At 38.3% G+C, this 21,852-nt stretch overlaps 1 protein-coding gene across 5 annotated transcripts in view; it reads right to left on the bottom strand.

Annotated features, from left to right (window-relative positions):
• AMZ1 (archaelysin family metallopeptidase 1) overlaps window positions 1-21,852 on the bottom strand; it is a 523,657-nt gene that overhangs the window by 10,024 nt on the left and 491,781 nt on the right. The window lies entirely within an intron of this gene.

The following is a 21,852-nucleotide window of genomic DNA, read 5'->3' as shown; positions in this document are numbered from 1 at the left end:
AACATACAGTAGCTACCTTCCTTTTTTGCAACTTCAGCATATTTTGCATTGCTGCAGACCCCCCCCCCCTAGTAATATGCTCTACACTTCCATCGAGAGTTAGAGGTCCACTTCAGCTGATTAAAATGAATTTGACTAAAGGTTGATTTGCATTGCCATAATTGCAGGTGGCCATGCAATGATGTCAAGGCTATTTCCTTCATATGTGCTCTGTCCTTCCACATTATCAGTACAGCAAGTAGCCACCTATCAATACAGAGTCCCTGTCACAGTAATGCACATTTTAAGTTTAGCAGTAATCTATTATGCAGCGAATTGGAATGCTTTTCTCCCCTGCAAAGTATACAGCACTGTTACATTGTTATAGCAGCACTTGGTGCCTCTTTTCAGTGTTTAGTACACTTCTAGGACTACAGCAGCAGGCACTACATCAGTGTTAGGCTCTTTACTGCTCCATTGGTACAAAAGCATGTAGCTTTGGGGAGATGCATATTACTCATGGAATGCATTTCCTTTTCTGTGCTTCATTGAATACCTTTGTACTTTAGTGGGTCCTCCAGCTGTGTGCAATACTCTGCACCCATTACAGAGACTGAATTCATTAGGAGACAGGCATTATTCAGTAGGCTAATCTCCAGCTTCAGTACGGAACCTTTTGTATGGCATTCCCATACAGTGTCTACTACCTTTCCTTTAAAGCAAGGGTGGAGCAGACTGCAAAAAGCTACTGAATGGGTATGACTAATTGGAATGGAGTGGTGTTCTATTACTGCAGGTCAGTGACCATTAGCTATGATCAAACAAAAGATGGAGTCTGACATCTCCCATTTATTCTAGCACTTTATTGACTATATGTACCTCATATGTGTGACTACAGTCAACAAGGCCAGCCTTAGGTAACGTGGAGCCTTAGACAAAGGAGCCTATGGGATCCCCTCCCTGTTGCACACTGGTCTGCCCTGCACCTCTCCAGTGCCCCTCCCTTTTCTTCCCCATACTCACCCCATACTACCCAGATAATTACTTTTTTATTTTTCATACTTTTTCTTACTTTTTAGCTTTTCCCTCCATCATGTTAACAAACCCTAACTTGCCAAGACTCTGCTATAGTAAGAGTAAAGGAATTAAGTGAATTAAGTCAGGAGCCTGGAAATTCTACGCACCCAGAAGTCATACATTTCTAGATGCTTTCAGGTCCATCGTAAAGCTTTTTTCCAACTGTCTGATCTAATGATGGCCTGACCAAAAATCAAGCACAAGGAAAGGAATTCGGTCTTATTTTTTTCTCTTTCATAGAAAAATAAATTCTGTCTAAAGCTTAATGTTCACAGCTAACAACACAGTAGTTTTCAAAAAGCTGAGAAGAGAAATGAAAGGATGTATAAACCCAATCTGGAAATATTGTATGCCCCTACCACCAAAAAACATATTTATCTTCTGTGTATCTCTGTGATGTTATATACTGGGATGAAAGTAAAATCATAAATGGCTATGGACATACATTATACATATGAGGGTCTGAGGGAGGATATCAGGCCACCTGGATAAAACTCACACAGACAAAGAGTACATGCAGACTCCGCACAGAAGGAATCAAAGCCAAAAACAACCAGATGGCCAAACACTGTAGTATGGCAAATTGTTTTGCTAAAGTACTGTGCTGGTGATAACTTGCTGTCACACATACATCCTGCCCAGTCTGCAGGATAGTCACTTCTAGTAGACAAGGCTGATGTCTGACTCTGATGGAATGTGAAAAAAATATGGACAACTTGCTACTTTTACATACACTGGAACCCTTCTCCTATGCACACACACACACACACACACACACACACACACACACACACACACACACACACACACACACACACACACACACACACACACACACACACACACACACACACACTCATTTTCCACCACCCTCATTCTCACAATTACAGTCAATTAGACTTCAGATTTTATTCATTAATCTTTTATTGGCCAGGATAGTCCTACTAGGCTAATGGCCTCTTTTCAGGGGAGACCCAAGGTGATATTTCTACTACTATGGAAAATTTTGTCAGGGTGTTTGGGAAATTCCTCTACCCTTTTACAGTCTCGGATGTTATGTGACAGGCTGGAGGGTAGTCATATTTTGAGGAATGGAGGATGGCTTCTCTACCTGAGACTACAGACTTTCATGCTGGAAATAAATATATTTTAATTACAAGCTTACAGATGGTGGATTGAATGATGTTACTTTAAAATACCTTTTTCAGACTGAAGAACCTGTTGGAGAAAATGCTGTCTCTTGGAGTCAAATTGTGGAATGTTGTGGTAAAGGTGGATACATTGCTGTTTCTGGCAATGTTGTATTAGAGGTTCTATGGCTTCTATAACTTCAGTTTGTCAGATGCAAGATGGTGGCCGTGATGTGGTGGAGACTGCCATGGTTCAGCATCTGCAGTAAAAGGTAATCGTTCACAGAGGGCTAATATTTCCCTTTGTAAGTTACCAGTAGTGAAGACTGTGTGCAAAGAAGATCAGCCTATTAACTGTTACTTTGTTTGGGACAATGTTTTAGTACATCTAGGGCTTAATTGTACAGGACACTTGAGTACGTACACATTTTGGTCCAGAAAGGTATTGTGAAGTGACTTTTGAGACTATGGCTACTGCTGAAACTTTCTTATTGCAATGGGACAGTAAAAAAAGACATATCACCATGGTCTAATTATTTAGTATTTTGACTAAATATTTTGATTAAAAATAAATTGACTGTTCAAATTCACTCAGCTGATATTGATAATGAAATGGTTAAAATGTTTTTTCTTTCCATGAGTCATTCTGTTCAGATGATTAAACAAGTTTATGATGATAGGCAAGTTTAGAATTGAGTCTGGGAAGTGCAGGTTACTTTGAATATTGAAAATGGTATAATGCGACATATTCCTACCTACTGCTGTAATAATTAATGGATTGAAAGCATGTGTATTCTATAAGGTGCAGCCTAAAACGTTTTTTTTGTGGGTCACATGCTCATCTTATACAGTCTTGTGATAAACACAAATGTTCACATTTTGGACAAATTAGTCATTCCATTAAGAATTGTGAACCGATATGTAGAAAATGTAGAAAGCCTTGACATTTATGGTTTGATTGTCTGGATTTGTTAGAAATGGAGCAAACTGTGGAATGTAATGCTGTAGTGACTGCAGAAACTGTTACCATTACTCCCCTTGGGAAACTTTTATTACATTATATTTAGAAGGTAGCAATGACTGCCTTGATAATCAGAGTATTATAGTAGATACTGGAGAGGATGAAAGAAGTAAGGAGACAACATAAAATGAGGGAATATATGTGGATAATAGGGGTAAACCTGATAGTATTGCTGTCTCAGGCATAAATTACTTAAGAGAAAAATAAACCAGGGTGCTAATAAAACTTTAAAAAAGTGAAGAGAAGGGATAATATTTTTACTGGACGTTTGAATGTTAACAGTATAAATTGATAAAGATGCATTCAAACATTACAGTTTGTATTTCTCAGTCAGATATGACTGGATTGCTGGATATTCTATTTTTATCCATGGATAAACATAAGGAAGCTGACGTTATATAGAATGGGAAGGTTTTTTGGAGTTTTGGGTCTGACCATAGTAGTTAGTTCATCTTTTATTCTTCTGAATTTCATTATAGTAGAGCCAGGATTTATGCTGATATTGGATTTTCAGGATGATCTGGGGCCTTTTCATGTTATTTTAATATATGTCCTTTACTAGTTTGAAGAAAAAAATGACCCTTTAAAAAATGATGCATGTTACCATTACATTGTCTATTATTTTGTTAGATGATTTGAACTGTCATTTACGTAAGTCTTATGGTAAAATTTATGCAGAATTTTTTTAAGGAAGTTTTGAAGATTGGTGACCTCATTTGGGGTGATGGTATAGAACACACATTTAAGAGGGGAATGTTGGCCACTGATTTCAAAGTTTTTTTTGCCTTTTACTGATAATTATGCATTGTCTGTGCAATTTAGTTAAAATGCTCTCTATATATTTGAAGGTAAACATATAAAGAATTTAGCTGGATGGGTCTTATAGACTAATTATTGGACATCAAACCTTACCATCCTATGGTCACAGCATGCTTCATTGCTTCCATTTTGTAATTATTGGATCCATTGGTGGTTATTTTTTAGAAAACGTTATAGGTTAATTTTTATTACATCGGAGAATACATTATTGTCTTCTAAAAGGTCTTATTATGTGTCTTTATATGAGGATTTTCTGACTTCTGTGTATGGTTGCATGCTGATACTATACTTCGCAACGAAAGCAGTCTGGTGCAACAAAATAATTCTAGACTTACGCAACAAAATAATTCTAGACTCATTTATTATTTAAACAAAAGTATGTTGTGAAAGGCACATGATGGGATATTTCTCCCTTACTTAGCAAACAAAATAATAAGTTACATTATTACATGACTGGGCCTAGATTGGCTTCATGTATTATATATACTACTAAGGGTGATATATTAAAAGAAAATGATCACTATTTAAGATGTTTGCATTCAGTAGATTTTCCTTCTACAAAAGTTTGGGATATGCCTTTGATAATGATTATGCTGAATCACTGATTGTACCCTTTAGTAAATTAGAACTGAATAGGGTTTTATAGTCTTTACTAAAAGATTCTTCTGATATCGACAATATTACTTAAATGTTTTATAGACAAATATTTTAATCTCAGGGAGCTTTGTTTTTGTATGTTCTTAATGAGTAGCTTTAATTTGGTATTAGTAATAATGACATTTGTGATGGCAAGATTAGATTTATATATAAGAAGGGTGATAAATTGGATTAGTTCATTGGAGACCACTTGCATTGAATAATGGTGATTATAATTTTTTGTAAACTGTTATTTAATCACTTAAGTAACATTTTTTCCTCTGTTTTTCCCCTGGTATTTTTGGGCTTGAAGGTAGAAATATTCAGAATCTGGTCCTGTTATTTGGAGAAGTTGAGGTGAGGGGTTGTTATTGGCATGTTATGTTAAAAATGTTTCATATTTAGGTCATTTGGAGTGTTTCAACTTGCTATGCTGTTCCCTGTCAATTTATATGAGTTATTTAGTCTATTTATGATTGTGACATCCCCACACTGAGCCAGTAGTCAAGGAGCCTGCATCCTCACCACTGGCACTGGAGAGGGACATTCACTTGGGACAACAATGGATACACCCAGTATTTCTGGATGCAGCTTTCTGCATCAAGTACAATTTCCCATAAGGGCATACAGGGAACACACTCAGTCTGGGGGTGTTTTCTCTCTCTCTCTCTCTCTCTCTCCATATCCCCAGTAAGACTCTCCACTGGCACAGCTGTAGGACTGAGTCCTCAGCTGAGTGTCCAAGCCAAGGCCTCCAGCACCCTCTCTGTGAAATCAGTGTTTCATGTCCCTGCTCCAAGCAGCTGATGCACACACTCTTTTGGATTTGATTTGCACACACACACACACACACACACACACACACACACACACACACACACACACACACACACACACACACACACACACACACACACACACACACACACCTGGGAAAGTCTGGCACAGATTTACTAGCTATGCCACCTTCTGCCCAGACTATAAGTTAGTTACACCACTACCAGACACTCCAAAGCCAGCTACTCCAAGGCTCTTATAAGGATACCCAATTATAATGAGTGAAATTAATATTAATACAAATGGTTGTGTTATGGTCAATGTAGTAAGACTTTCAGGAGTGGCCAGAGATGTCAGCAAATATATATAAGTACTCATAGAGATTAAAATATTCTTTAAAAGACCAACCACAATGAAAAGTTTAAATATATTTAATAATAAATAATAAAAGAACATGAAATACTAAACATCTATTTACAATAAACACCAGAGTTTCAATCATAGGACATATTAAAATAACACAGATGAATAGATTCAGATAAATACAGAAAAACAGTACTTAACTAATCTCACTATATTTTCCTGACTGATCTAAATAATTACTATTCCCTGGTTGACTTACTAGAGCAAGGCAAGATGATGTAGGAAAAGGGTCCTTCCTTGTCAGGTTATAAAAACAGACTGCTCTGACACTTCGGTCTCACCTAGTATTAAACATGATTTTAGTGATGGATTACAGAATGACATCACATACATGTGGTCATCTGACTTCTAGTTCCCATACTACCCCCTTGGCTAGAAGCTGTCAGGATTTAGCATATATGTGTCAATAATACACACAGAGACAGCCTTACTAAGATACAGCTCCTGGAAGTCATAAAACAATTTCAAACCTCCACTCTTCAGAGCAGCAATTAGTTCACTCCAAAGACAATGCAAAAAGCTTCATAGTACAGGCTTTTTGTCTCTGGCTGCATTGAGAACTGAAAGATACAATTGTTATGGCCTAGGCCCAGTAATTTAATTTCAGAACATTTCCAAGGTTAGGCCGATTGAGATTGACCTCTTCTCTTCCAGTATCCTCTGTTAAAACACATGCATTTAAACAGTTACAATAATGCATGTATATTTCTTTTTCTGTCCAGCAGAGCACATTGTTGGTACAATTTTACCACAAGCAACTTTACAAATACATTTTTCAACACAAGCATATGCAAAATTAGTTTGATATACACATGACATAAAATTCTTTACAAAATTCCAGCAAGCTGTGCTGGCATATGTTACACATCCACTGCCCTACTTCTCCTGGCATAACTGGTAATATCCCACATCATCACATATCTCCCCCTTTTGAAGACTCAAGCTAGTTTTTCAAGTGACTGTTGAGAAAGGTTGCTTGAGAGGAATGGGCCTGTCTGGGAATACCTTGACCCATGCCCTGTCTTGAGAACCCATCTGCAGTGGCATTGATGACCCCACTGCAGTGCTGCACTGTCATATCATATGTCGTGCAACTCTAGGCTCCACCTTAGTAACTTGGCATTTTGCTGGCTGGCTTGATGTAGCCATAGATCCTCCTCCTACTACTGCAAATACTTAGCTCCAGGGCCTCCCTATCATGGTTAGGTTTCATCATGTTAACATAGTAGAGTTTGAGCTCCTGCCTCCTGCCTAGCAGTTCTACCATATAGTTAACATCACTGACCTTCCTTACCACTTTTAAGGGTCCCTGCCAAGCTGCCTGCAGCTTATTGTGTCTGACAGGAATGAGAACCATAACCTGCTAACCCACAGCATACTCTCGAGCATGAGCATTCCTGTCATACCAGACAAGTTGGGCTCTTGTCAGGTTTTCATGGGCCAAGCCCATGAGCTCCCTAAGCCTTGTTCTGAGGTTTAGGACATATGCCACAATAAATTCCTTGTGGGATTCATACTCACCCTCCTACTCATCATGAATCAAGTCTAAAGGCCCCCTCACCTTATGCTCATACATCACCTCAAAGGGTAAAAAATCTGTGGATTCCTGGGGTACTTCTCTGTATGCAAACAGCAGCCGTAGCAAATATTTGTCCCACTCTCTCTTAAACTGGTCTGCAAATGCCTGTAGCATCCTCAGTACTGACTCCAATATGAGACTGTACTTAAACAAAAAATAAAATAAATATATAAATACTGCCACCAGTCAGAGAGTCTTCATGTCCTTAAAAAGAGGTATTCAATTATGAAAATTACTTATCAAAATAAATGATAGCTATGACCAGAAAAGCCAGGCCTTGGGGTGACCTGGGGAGAATGAAACAGGTAGAAGCACCCACTAATCTCTAAAGAAAAAAAAACACTGGTTTCCAGCCACAATATAAAATAATGAAAAACATTTAATAATAAGTAAAAATGATACAAAAATTAAAAATCAATAACCCTCAATAAACATTAGAATTCAACCAACAGAAATGTAAATCAAACTGAAAGATAGGAATCCGTTATTCAATAAAAACTCCATCTTAATAACTAAACGTTTTTGATCTAACTAAAGAAATAGTGTATCTGATCTACTCTAAGATATAATAGCAAGGCCAAGGCAAGCTTACAATTTTCTTGGTGAGTTCTGTTTTCTTGGAGTCTACTAACTGCTCAGTACTTGACAAACTGCACAGCTTCACAGTCTCAACTGCCTAAACTGTCTAATTTCTAAATATAACTGTCAGCTGTATAAAAGATTATTTTTCTGTCAATCAGATGTTTAAATCATCTCCTAGCAACAAGGAACATTCCAATGACATCACTCACCGCTCAGCTGATTTTCCCCAGCTTGTACTTTAGAATGTCTGTAGAACAGGGAGTGTGTATGTACCTTTAAGAAGCATTTCCAGATGTTAGCACATACATATGAATAGTGCTCATGTGCAGGCAGCTGTGCCATTTTGAGAGAACAGCCAGAGTGTTAACATGTATGAGTGTGGTAGTCTGTTTGTAAGTTTATTTAAGTTTAAGTTACAAAGCCTCATTCCTGATATGTTTCTGTGTAATAAAGCTGCTTGAACTGAACCCACAACTGGTTTTCTGTTTTATCCTGACCAGACGAAAGACATGGTGTCAGAACCGGGATAAAGAGAGCAACTTCTTTGAGCCATGAGGTACATAGTTGAAGTTGAAGGCAGATTGATCTGGGTGAGTGAAATGGAGCTCAGACAAACAAAATGGTCCAGAAACTAACTTAAGGTAACCAAAACTTCCACAAATGATTTATTTGGCAAAGAAAATGAAATGGAGCATTTGTATGACACAAAACACATTAATCAAACGAGTAGCACAAAAACATATTATTAATCAAACAAACGGCACAAAATGCATCTTTAATTAAACAAAATGTTCAAAACCATGCTACTTGATAAAACTAGCCGAGATATTCATATGGGACTCGAAATTACCTTTGGTTTGCATAACAAGCATGTTTAAAGTAAAATGAGCACAAGAAAAGTATAAAGAGCAGGATAAGAGATTAGAAGGGCATAACAAGTACAATAAAAGGGAAAATTAAGCTTAAACAGCAAGGAAACTGCATGTTTTTTAGTAAAATACTGTGTTTGGGCACAAACTACTATTTTGCATTGACTGAAGCCATTCAAAATATAACTAGAGTTTTTTGAAGTATCGCAGAGTGTGCAAAGTGTTTGCAGAGTAGGTGCTGTAATACAGTGAAATTATTTCAAAGTGTTTACTGTGTGCAAAGTACAGTTATATTGCAAAGTAAAGTCAAAGTACAGCAATTTCGAAAAGTTTCTTGTGCTGTGTGCATTTATTCACAGAGTGTCGCCATTTCAAAGTGTTTCTTACACTGTGCAGAGTTATTTTGCAAAGTACAGCCATTTTGAAAGGTTCTTATGCTGTGTACAGTTTATTTGGAAAGGGTATTCAGCTTGGAAGTGTTTCTTACTCTGAGCTTTTTCTGCTGTGTACAGTTTATTTGCAAAGTACAGTCATTTCAAAGTGTTTCTTACACTGATAGGGAGTGGTTTCATAAAGTACAGTGCTTTTAAAGTGTTCTTGTGCTACAGAGACTTATTTGGCAAAGTGCAGTTATTTCAAAGAGTTCGTTGTGCTATTGGGTGTAATTACAAGTTCTGGCATAATAGTTCTGGCATATATTTATGAGTGTATGTTCGTACACAATTTCAAGGACCTTCACTACTGTGTGTTGATATGGCAGAGGTATTTCGCAAACCAAGTCCAATTGTGTTTGATCATAATATAGCAGAGAGTATCTGAGCAGGAATATGATATTTTCATACAAGCAGCTTTTTCAGACAAAGATGCATGTACGAGGGCATTCATTTTGCTTAACTTAGCCGGGTCAGAGGCCATTGAAAGAGACCATTCATTTGTGTATGCACCAGAAGTATATGCAGGAGAGGGGAAACACTGCCATATTGTGGTACTGGCTAAATCAAAGGAGGATCCTGAGTGCTTAAAACATAAATTTAGAGAAATGTAAACCCCCCAGACAGATGTTACGTTAGAGAGGCATTTATTTTATACAAGAGACCAAAAGCCAGGTGAAACTTTTGCAGCTTATATCACTGACTTTAGAAATAAGGCTAAAACGTGCAGATTTGGTTCCTTGAAAGATGAGTTAATAAAGGACAGGTGTCTGTGTGGTGTTAACAGTGCTGCAGTGGGAAAGATTTTGCTTTGTGACAGTGATTTAACATTGAATAAAACTATAGAGATTTGTCAGATCCATGAACTCACAGAAAGGCACACAAATATGCTTACAAGTGATAAGAGCATGATTTCAATAGCCTCTAGAGCAAACATAGACAGCATGTAGCATGTGGCAAACAGAAACAGGCCTAAGCACATGGCAGCTGCAACCCCTGCAGGTTTCCCTAGGAGTTGTAACTTTCTAGCAAGTTTCAAGACTAACTCAGTAAAACAGGCATACTCAGTGCAGTATAAGGGTGAGTCAGCAAAACCCAAGTCAAGTCTTATTGTTAACTGCTGTAATTGTGGTGCCAATGATGAGTCTAGAAGACAGAAGTTCTTAGCATTTGGTCAACAATGCCACAAGTGTAAAAAAATGTAATCATTTCCAAAAGTTTTGTAAATCAATTAAGCCTTATTCAGTTATTAAGAAAGGTCACTCAAAAAAGGAAGCTGATCATTGTAGAAAGCTGCAACCCTACTTTCTGTGTAGATGGTGCATCAGTGGTTGGTGAAAAGGTTAATGCAGTAGATTTCTTGGCAAATAATTAAGTATTTTGTATTGTCCCGATCAATGGTAAACCCACAAAGCTCAAAGTAGACACTGCTTCATAGTGTAATGCAATGTCAGCAGAAACATTTGCTAAAGTGAGAGTTGGTGAACAACTTAATTTGGCCAATTGTGCAAAGCTTGTTGCTTATGGAGGTGAAGAGACTCAAACTGAAGGCTCAGTAGTACTTTCATGCTATTAAGCTGAGAACAGTTACAGCTTGCAATTTTATGTAGTTAGAAGACCTGTGCCGTCATTATTGGGTCTCAGTGTCAGTTTGAAAATGAAACTGCTTTCTTTTAGCAAAGAAGTACATCATATAAGCACATATCCCAGTTCCAGCTTTACTGATGCTATTTTCTCAGAGTATGCTGATGTTTTTGATGACAAGCTAAGCAAACTTCCAGTTGAGTACACCATGAAAGTAGACCCAGAAGTCAGTCCAGTGGTCAGACCAACAAGGAGAGTTCAAATAGCTATGCAGGACAAAGTCAAGGTACATTTATACAAAATGATACAGCAAGGTGTGATTTGTCCAGTCTTAGAACCAACTTAGTGGGTGTCTTCCATGGTAGCTGCTCATAAGAAAAACTCAGATGAAATCATAATATGCATTGACCCAAGAGACTTGAACAAGGCATTAAACAGACCTCATCATCCTATGCATACAGTCGAGGAGATTGCTGCCCTCATGCCAAATGCCACTGTTTTTTCTGTCTTAGATGCAAAGAGTTCAGTTTGGCATGTAATGCTTGATTGCAAATCTTCACTACTGACTACATTCAGTACCCCATTTGGTAGATACAGATTCCTCAGGATGCCTTTTTGAATAAATTCTGCCAGTGAAGTCTTTCAGCATTCAATGGAGCAATTTTTTTCAGGCTAAACATGTGCAATAATAGTAGCTGATTTACTAGTTGGAGGTAATGGTGAAGCAGAGCATGGCAGAAACCCTGGGAAAGTTCTGGACATAGTGTGTGAAGTAAACTTAAAGCTCAATCCTCTGAAATGTAAATTCAGGCTAACAGAAATTACTTATGTAGGTCATTTATTTACCAGTACAGGCTTATGACCAGACCCTTTCAAGCAACAGACATTCTTCAGATGCCAGCTCCAGACAATGACCAAGCCCTACAGCATTTTCTTGGTATGGTTAACTATTTGGGCAATTTTATCCCTGACGTTAGTGAGTTATCAGTGCCTTTATGAGAGCTTAAATGCAAACATGTTGCCTGGTCATGGTTAGAAAAACACCAGACAGCATTTGATAACCTCAAACAGCAAATTGCCAGTCCACCTACATTGAGATACTATGATGTCCACAAACCAGTAGTTCTTTCCTGTGATGCTTCAAAGTTCGGTCTTGGTGCAGTTATTCTTCAGTAAGGCAGACCTCTTGCCTATGCATCTAGAACTCTTACCCAAACAGAGATGCAGTATGCTCAAATTGAGAAGGAACTTTTGGCAATTTTGTTCACATATTCCAAGTTCCATGATTATATTTATGGCTGAGCAATTCAAATAGAAACTGATCATCAACCTCTAGTCACTATTTTAAAGAAGCCTATGCATGTCACTCCAGCAAAACTGCAAAGAATGATGCTTAAACTGTAAAAGTATAATTTCAAAACAGTCTATACAAAAAGTAAACTTCTTTATCTGGCTGATAACATATCCAGATTGCCCAGAAATACCACAGAACAGCTTGATGCACAGAATTTTGACTTTGATGTCATGGAAGTGCATACTTTTTCTGCCATGAGACTTGATGAGCTAAGAAGTGGTACAAAGACTGATACAGGTTTTGCAAAAGCACAACTACTTCATCAATGTAGGATGGTCATCAAAGCAATCTTGTGTACCATCAGAAGTGCAACCTTACTTTCCATACAGAGATGAGATGCTGATGAAAGACTGTATCATTTTCAAAGGTCTAAAAGTTATTGTTCCTACTTCATTACAATGTGAATGCATTCAGATTTGGCATTATGGCGAACCAGGTTCCGATTCTATCAAAAGAAGGGTGAGAGGACTAGTATTTTGGACTTCTCTATTGAAAGACATTGATAAAGTGCTTTCTTCTTGTTCAGTATGCAACAGTACTAAACCACATTTGCAAAAAAGAGCCACTTCAGCTAAGCCCAGTTCCTGAACTACCTTGGTCAACAGTAGCCACTGACATATCCGAGTGGAACAATTAACATTACTTAGTGTTGGCAGACTCTTATTCAAACTGGTTTGAGATTGATTTGCTATCTAACCTAACATCCAGTGCTGTTATTACTAAGATGAAACATTATTTGTCAGTCCATGGTAGTCTGCACAAAGTTATTTCTGACAATGGTACCCAGTTTACCAGTCAATTGTTTCAGAGATTTGCAAAAGAGTGGGGCTTTATCCATGTTACTAGTAGTCCTGAATACCCACAGTCGAACAGCCCTGCTGAATGTGCAGTACAAAGTGTAAAGCAATGACTAGAGAGGTCAAAGTGTGACAATACCAATATCTTCTTGAATTTACTCAGTCTCAGAAATATACCCCGTGACAATCTACTTGGCTGACCTGCTCAAAGACTTCACCAGAACAACTTTGCCTATCAGTTCTAGTTTGTTGGTGCCTAATGCTAAAAACAACAACAGCAATCAAAGCTCAATTTTTTAAAAAGTGTTCTTATCTGAAGTCCAGCTATGATAAAATGAACAGATTTCTGCGTCCGTTAAAAGAAGGAGAGACAGTGAGGATGCAAACAGCGAAAGGCTTTGATTGAATTGGTCAAGTGAGAGGTATATGTGCCGAGCCAAGATCCTACTTAGTGGAATCTGAGGGTATAGAATATAGAAAAAACTGCAGAATATACTTCTTGTATCAGAAACAATATCACAACGTCGTACCTGTGATACAGACTCTAGATCTCAGAGCAACCCTGACAATGTTCATACCGAAGAACATGTCTCAGTATCCATTCCCGTTCCTGATGATGCCCCAGATGTCCACAAAGTTGAACATTCCTTGAAGACAGTCCATTTTGCTAGATCCAATTCTGACTTTTATGTTACACGATCAAGTTGTATTTCTAGAGCTAGTGTAAAATACACAGCAACCTGGATATGATTGTTTTATATGTGTCTGATTTTGTATGATTTCATGTCAAAGAATTAGTTCTGTAATTGCATGTCAAAAGATCAGTTTTGTAAATGACATGTCATTGAATACTGTTATTTTGTATGTGGACTATTTTTCAAAGAGGGAGGATGTAGATCAGTGCATGTGTATGTACCTTTAAGAAGCATTTCCAGATGTAAGCACGTGCATATAAGTAGTGAGCACACGCGGGCAGCAGTGCCATTTTGAGAGAACAGCCAAAGTGTTATCATGTATGAGTGTGGTAGTCAGTCTGTTTTTAAGTTTATTTAAGTTTACGTTACAAAGCCTCATTCCTGAAGTGTTTGTGTGCAAAAAAACTGCTTGAACTGAACCCACAACCGCTTGTCTGTTTTATCCTGACCGGAGGAGCGATAATATTCCTCTCAAAAATGCACAGTTAGAGCTGTATCAAAGCAGTTACAGATTCTCTAAACATTCTGTTTAAACAAGGAAAATATGCAACATTTCAAAACTTATTTCCATTTTCACAAGTAGGCATGCTGGCATACAATACAAGTCAATCCAAAAATATGCAAAAATCTCCTGCAAGATTTGATAACACAGATAATAGTGTTTTCAGTTTCTTCACAACCTCTCTGTATGCAAACAGCAGATGGGGCAAATATTTGTCCCACTCTCTCTTAAACTGGTCTGCAAATGCATGTAGCATGATCCTTAGTGTAGAGTTTAAACTCTCCACAAGACCATTAGTCTGGGGATGGTAGGAAGTGGTCTTTAGGTGCTTCATCCCACAGCACTTCTACAACAAGCCAGGAAGTCTGACATGAAATTGGTACCTCTGTCAGTCAGTATTTATTTCAGGAAACCTACCCTGATGAAAATCTCTAGCAAAGCATTTGCCACCTTCTCTACCATGATGGAGGACAGAGCCATGGCCTCAGGTATTTAGTAGCATAATCTACGACCACCAAGATATACTTCTTTCCTATGGAACTTGGGGTACTCAGAGGCCCCACAATATCTATAGCTACCCTCTGAAATGATTCCTCAGTCACAGGCAAAGGCATCAAAGGAGCTTTGACCTTGTCTCCTGCCTTGCCTACCTTTTGACACTGATCACAGGTCCTGCAGTACTCTGTTACATCCCTTGCAATTCCAGGCTAATAAAATTTCTGCATAATATGTCTCTTGGTATGCTTTATGCCCATATGGCCTTCAAAAGGAATGTCATGCACTAAGGCAAGAATTTCCAAATGGTAGGATAGGCACTACCAACTACTTTATTACCTCACCCTCTAGCCCTCCCTCAGGGGTCCACTCTCTGTACAGTAACCCTTTGTTCCAGTATACAGACTCTCCTTTTTCTTGAGAATCAGGTGTCTCCCTAGTTACCTCCCTCAAGCCTCTTAGTATAGGGTCTGAGAGCTGAGCCTGTGTCAACTCTACCTTTGTGACTCTTCCCAGCTCCCCTTCTACAGGATGTCTAGTATCCTCTGACAACAGTGCCACCCTGTCAGCCTGGGTACTACCACTCACCTCTGTCCTTGCAGTCACTCTCTCCAAGGGAACGTCAGTACCTACCAGCAGCTGTGGCTTACCTTCAGGCTCACTACTACAGGTTAGCTCCCTCACCAGCGCTGGCTTCAGGTGTGGGGTCTGTCTAGGTTTCCCCCAGGCTATCAAGCCTGACTGCATATGACTGAATGTAACTGCATGCATACAAGGTACTGCATTATCCAAATAATTCCCCATCAGGACATCTGCAGAGATATCCTCAAACACACCTCCTTGCTTGCTTCCTTTTCCACCATCCCAGTCAAGGTGAACCCTGGCCAAAGATATTTGGAATGGGGGTCCCTCCTACAGCTCTTACTGGAGTGGACTGCCCAAGCAAGTACTGCTCCTGTTTAACTACAGCAGGCTTCAGAATGGATATGTCAAAGGCTGTGTCTTTCTTAGCAGCGGCCTGTTTTCCATTCACTAAGATAGGATATAACCTCTGGTGATAGTTTGGTGACCCTGGTGTCTCCATAGAACTTACCGCTGGCATACTGTTATTCTCACTTGCTGGCTCCCCCCACCTTTTGTTCCTCACCTTGCCTCCATGGACATCTATATGATACATGGCCCCACTGATTACATTTAAAACATTTAACCCTTGATCCTGGCCATGTACCTGAACTAATGGCTTCCCGCTGTTACTGGTGGACTCTGTTGGGGTGGTTTAGGCTGCCCCCATGGATTCCCTTATATCCATGTGCAGCACTGGGTATCCTCTTCTTGTGCCATGAAGCCCTGCCTGCTAAGTAAAGATTTTTTCCCAGCTCATCTGCAGAGTTACACTCTCAGTCTGCCATCCAGATTCTCATGTCCTCAGGCAAAGTGCTAAGGGCTTGTTCCTTCACCAAAAGATCTGCCAGCCCTTCAAAAGTGGTGATCTCACTCACCTATGAAAATAAGTGCTTAACTTGGCAACATAATCACACACACACTTTGATATGTCTTGAGTCTGTGCTCATTAAACTTGTTTCTGTAAGTGTCAGGTGTTAACTTAAAACATTCAAGTAAACATTTCTTTACTTTATCATAGTTTAAAAAAATCAATATCAGACAATTTAGAAACAGTAGTTATGGCATTACCATAGAGTAAGTGGGTCAGAGCCCTTGGTCAACATTATACTGTTTACATGCTTTTTTAAATATATGAAGAAAACTATCAAAATTATCACCCTCTGTAAATTGTAGAAGAAATTTACTGACCTTTATTGCTTCTGGGGTTCGGTTATTCCCTCCCTCACATGTTGACTCTGCTTCTCATTTTCTTCAGGCTCCAAATGGCACAGTCTCTCTGCTGATTCTAATTCCATCTGTTTCTTCTACCTCAGACTCTCTGCTGAGTCTAATTCCAAATGTTTGGCCTCCACTTCAAGTCTCTTTAACTCCAGATGGATTTTAAGTCCTTTGAGGAAAAGGTGAACTGTCCTGTTTCTGAGGGCTGTACATCCTCATCACCAAACTAGTTGCCCTAATGGTTGCTGGTCTGAGCTGCAACTAAGGCTCTAATAATTTCCTCTTTAGTCAGGGTGGCATACACCATTCCTTTGGCTTCACACACCTTGGCCAACTGGTTCTTTGTCAGTTTGCCGTAATCCTCTGCTGACATTTTTACCTGCTTTCCCCTGACTACATTAAACTAATAAAAAAATAAATAAATACAACTGTTGTAAAATGAAACTCTGCATGTTTACTTTGTGGCTGCTTGAGAATACACCCACCTTCAATGACAACTGCCTACCGACTACAGAGGTTCAATTGATATCACACCACTGCCACCAATATGTGATGTCCCCAGTCTAGGCCAATAATCAAGGTGCCTGAATCCTCACCACTGGTACTGGAGAGGGACATTCACGTGCAAAAATGGATACCCCCAGTATTTCCAGGTGCAGCTCTCTGCATCAAGCACAGTTTCCCTTAAGAGCACACAAGGAACACAGTCAGTTCAGGGGCTGGTTTCTCTCATAGTCACAGCTATAGGGTTGAGTCCCCAGTCAAGTCCTCCAGCACCCTCTCTGTGAAACCAGTGCTTTGTGCCCCTGATCCAAGTAGCTGGCACACGCACACACACACACACACACACACACACACACACACACACACACACACACACACACACATATACACACATGCTTTTTGAGATTTCATTTGCACATGTACGCGCACAGCACATGCACACACCACACACACCTGCAAAGGCTGACACAGATTTACTAGCTAAGCAACCTTCTGACCAGACTATAAGGTAGTTACACTGCCACCAGACACCATAAAGCTAGCTACTCCAAGGCTCTTACAAGGGTGCCAAATTATACTGAGTGAAATTAATATTGATACAAATGGTTGTGTTTGGCCAATGCAGTAAGGCTTTCAGGAGTGGCCAGAGCTGTCACCAAATATATATAAGTACTCTCAGAGATTAAAATATTCTCTAAAAAACAGCTACAGTGAAAAGTTTAAACATATTTAATAATAATAAAGAACACGAAAATACTAAATATATATTTACAATAAACACCAGAGTTTCAGACACAGGAAATATTACAATAACACAGATGAATGGATTCACACAGATACAGAAAGACAGTACTTAACTAATCTCACTATATTTTCCTGACTGATCTAAAGAATTACTATTCCCTGTTTGACGTACTAGAGAAAGGCAAGATGACGTAGGTGAGGGGTCCTTCCTTATCAGGTTACAAAAACAGAGTGCTGTGAGACTTCAGTCTGACCTAGTATTAAACATTATTTTAGGAGTGGATTACAGAATGACATCACATACATCTGGTTATCTGACTTCTGGTTCCCATGCTACCCCCATTGGCTAGAAGCTGTCAGGATTTAGCAAATATGTGTCAATAATACACAAACAGAGAGCCTTGCTAAGATATTCTGCAGGTCCTGGAAGTCATAAAACAGTTTCAAACCTCCACACTTCCAGAGAAACAATTAGTTCACCCCAAAGGCAATGCAGAAAGCTTCCTAGTACAGACTTTTTGTGTCTGGCTGCATTGAAAAATGTAAAATGCAATCTCCAAAGTTAGGCGGATTGAGTTTAATCTCTTCTCTTCCAGTATTCTCTGTTCAAACATATACATTTAAACACTTACAATAATCAATGTACATTTCTTTTTCTGTCCAGCAGGGTGCACTGTTGGTACATTTTTAACATAAGCATCTTTACAAATATATTTTTCAACACAAGCATCTGTAAAATCAGTCTGATATACAAATGACATATAATTATTTAGAAAATTCCAGCTAGCTGTGCTGGCATATGTTACACCACCACTGGCCTACTCCTCTAGGCATAGGTGGCAATACCTCACATTGTCACAATGATCATACTTGGATAGTGCTAATGGTTAATGCTTGGTTTGGTTCCAATATTAAAGGTTGGCAGGGAGTGAAAGAAAGCTACCCATTAAGTGGGCTTTTTTTGTACTGTAATTAATACTGTTATAAGCGAATGTTCAAGTACTTTTTTGATGGTTTCATGGGATTTAGGTATTGGTATTAATGTGCCTGTTGTTCCTTCTTATGCTGATAATTTATCTATTTTAGTTAAAGATGAGGTTTGACTTTCTTTTATATTTTGTGATTTAACTATAAAAGTCTAAACTGGTGGTTTAAATCTGAACTGACAAAAGTGTGTTGGTTTTGGGAGAATTGCTTCTATTTTAGATATTTCTTTTACTGTGTCTACTATACAGATTTTAGGTATTTCTTTTGGTTCTGTTGATTTTTTCCCTTATGAGATTCTGTATTATATGAGATAAAAATTATGTAGGTGGTCTGTTTTTAAAATGCCATTTTCTAAAAAAGTATGTATACTTCATACTTTCATTCTTAGTAAATTGCTGTACCTTGAGAATGCATATTTTTTCATATGAGAAAGAAAAAGAGTTGTTAGGTTTATTTTTTTGAACTTATTTAAGGGGAGTAGACAAAATCCTATTAAACAGAATGTGTTGTTTTGCAGTAAGAAAGATAGTAGTCCTAGATTGTTAAATCCAATTGTCTTCTTATTGTCTATTCACTTGTGTAAAGTGTTGATGAAGATAAAAGATAAAAGCTCTGATTTCATCGGTGAACATTTATGAACTAAATATTCTAGTGTTTGGGAATGAGTTTTGGAAGATAAAAGATGGAGGGTTTCCTAACAAAGTTGTTCAGGAATATTTTATTAAAGTTTCATTGTGGAATATTCAGTCGGAGGATCTTCCTTCCAGTAGGAAGCTGTGGTATATAAAAATAATTGATTCCTATTATTGTGAAAAACATTGGAATGGTTTGTCTCCTGCCTGATATATATATATATATATATATATATATATATATATATATATATATATATATAAATATAAAATTGTATTGTTGAGCATCAATGTAGATTTTGACGTGACATAGAGATGCATAATTTTTATAGCATCCTATGCTTGGAAAATTACATATAAAGGGGCAAATGAAGTTTAAGATGAAAGATGAAAAACTGCATTCATTGTCCTGTTGAAGAACCACTCAAACACGCTTTGTTTTCTTGTCCTAGAGTGGTATAGTTTTGGAATATGATTGTTGTCTTTTTTCATATACAAATTTTGCTTCCTGTGAATATGGATATGATTTATATGAGTACTACAAAAATGCCTTCACATATTTCAGATACATTGGATAAAATTGTTTGCAGTGCTACTTGGATGCTATGGCTGATAAGGTGAAAAATTGTTGCATAATAAATTGTGGGATTGTTCACTGGTATTTAGAATGTTCAAAATGGCTATGGCATAAGGGATGGGAACATTCATTTCACTATTTTTTATAATGTATGTCTGAATTCTGTGTGTGTGAATACATAAATATATATATATATATATATATATATATATATATATATATATATATATATATATATATATATATATCGGCTTTATTACATCCTCCTGAATGGATCAAAGGATACCACTTTGTGGGGAGGGTGGTTTACTAATCCAATCAGGGGAATAATATTTGACCAAGTTTTTAGCAATGCTTCCAGAGGAGGGTAGGTCAAGGCTATTTGATATGGTGTTAGAGAAAGGCTTTGGTACTTTTCAGTCAGGCCAGTTTGGAAGAGGGAGTATTTATCTACTGGATGCCAATGCAAGAGTTAGGACTGACATCCTTGAAGCTTCAAAGACACCAGGGGACATAATTTACACAGATGGGACCAGTTAGACAGGAATTGGAGCCAAGATTTGAACGTTTGGCACTTATGGGAAATAATTTTCATAGGAATAGGGCAGGACATCAATGGGATATAGTCCCTGGGACTCATATCACAGATCACATCCCTAATACAGTCAAAGATAAGATATGCCTTGGGGATTACATTGACATTTTTGATTTATTGGACAGAGATGGTAGGTAAGTAGTAGAAGCAGCCAATACAGGACCTAAAGATTTATTGGCAGCTCTGGTAACTTTGGTTAAGAAGTCTTCAGTGAAAATGATGGCTTGGAATTGAGACTCATGGGTATCATGGTTTGCTCTGTACATGGCTGTAATAGTGGAAAGACACTTTTGTCATATATTCTGACAATATGTGAAGCACATCACATGTGAGGCAGGTCAGCATGGATATAGTATGACCAATGGTTTCAAAAGCTGAGAAATATGTACAAAGCTATCCATTGGGAGGCGCACCATCCGGATACATAGCTAATTGTGAATGTTGAATAGACCCAGTATGGTTTTCCGGGGGGGGGGGGGTTAAGCAACCATCAAAAAACAAGAATTGCTGGGCTTTCAACAGTGGTAAGTGCATGTGCCCATCTTTATTTTTTTACATATTTGCTCACATTGTGGCAAGAGACAACCTGCCAGCAAATGTTCATCTAAAGATGGCCTGTCTTGTACCCACTGAATCAAGGTGGTTTGATTGGGCAAAGCCTTACAGGCCTGATTTTCTAATTAGGAGAAGAAGATTCCTTTAGAAGGTCCAGGGGAATCTTCTTTCTTTTGCGATTCTCTGTCAGTAATGTCACACATTCCCTTAGTTAGTGAATGTCAGCAGATCAGCATGAATACCCAGACAAACAGCTTCCTTCCTGTTACAAGATTATCTGCTGTTTTTTCCCCCATTAAATCTAAGGCACCAACTAATAACACAATTACCAAGAATTTATAGTCAGTGATCAGCAAAGAGGAAATGTTTTTGAGGTACCTCAGAACAAAGATAGCTGTGGGAAGGGTGGCCAGTCCTTCTAAGGTTGTAACATGGCATTACTTTAGAACATCTGCCCTAGGACTTGTGCTCAAGAAAAAGAAGAGTGAGTTTTGGCTTATACATAGTTTATATTTTCTGCGTGGGTCCTTGGTAAACGATTATATTAGCAGAGATGTAGTCCAAGTATATTATGCTTTTCTGGATGAAGCTGCCAAGATTATGAAAAAGCTTTCAGATCTTGGCTGGGGAGATGAAATACTGAGTCTGTCTTTCGCTTACTATCCA

Source organism: Protopterus annectens, chromosome 12.part0 (genome assembly GCF_019279795.1).
Source record: "Protopterus annectens isolate FY-2018-M chromosome 12.part0, PAN1.0, whole genome shotgun sequence".
Lineage (NCBI taxonomy): Eukaryota > Metazoa > Chordata > Ceratodontiformes > Protopteridae > Protopterus > Protopterus annectens.
The sequence above is the reverse complement of the archived record's forward strand: the minus strand, read 5'-3'. Positions and strand labels throughout refer to the sequence as shown.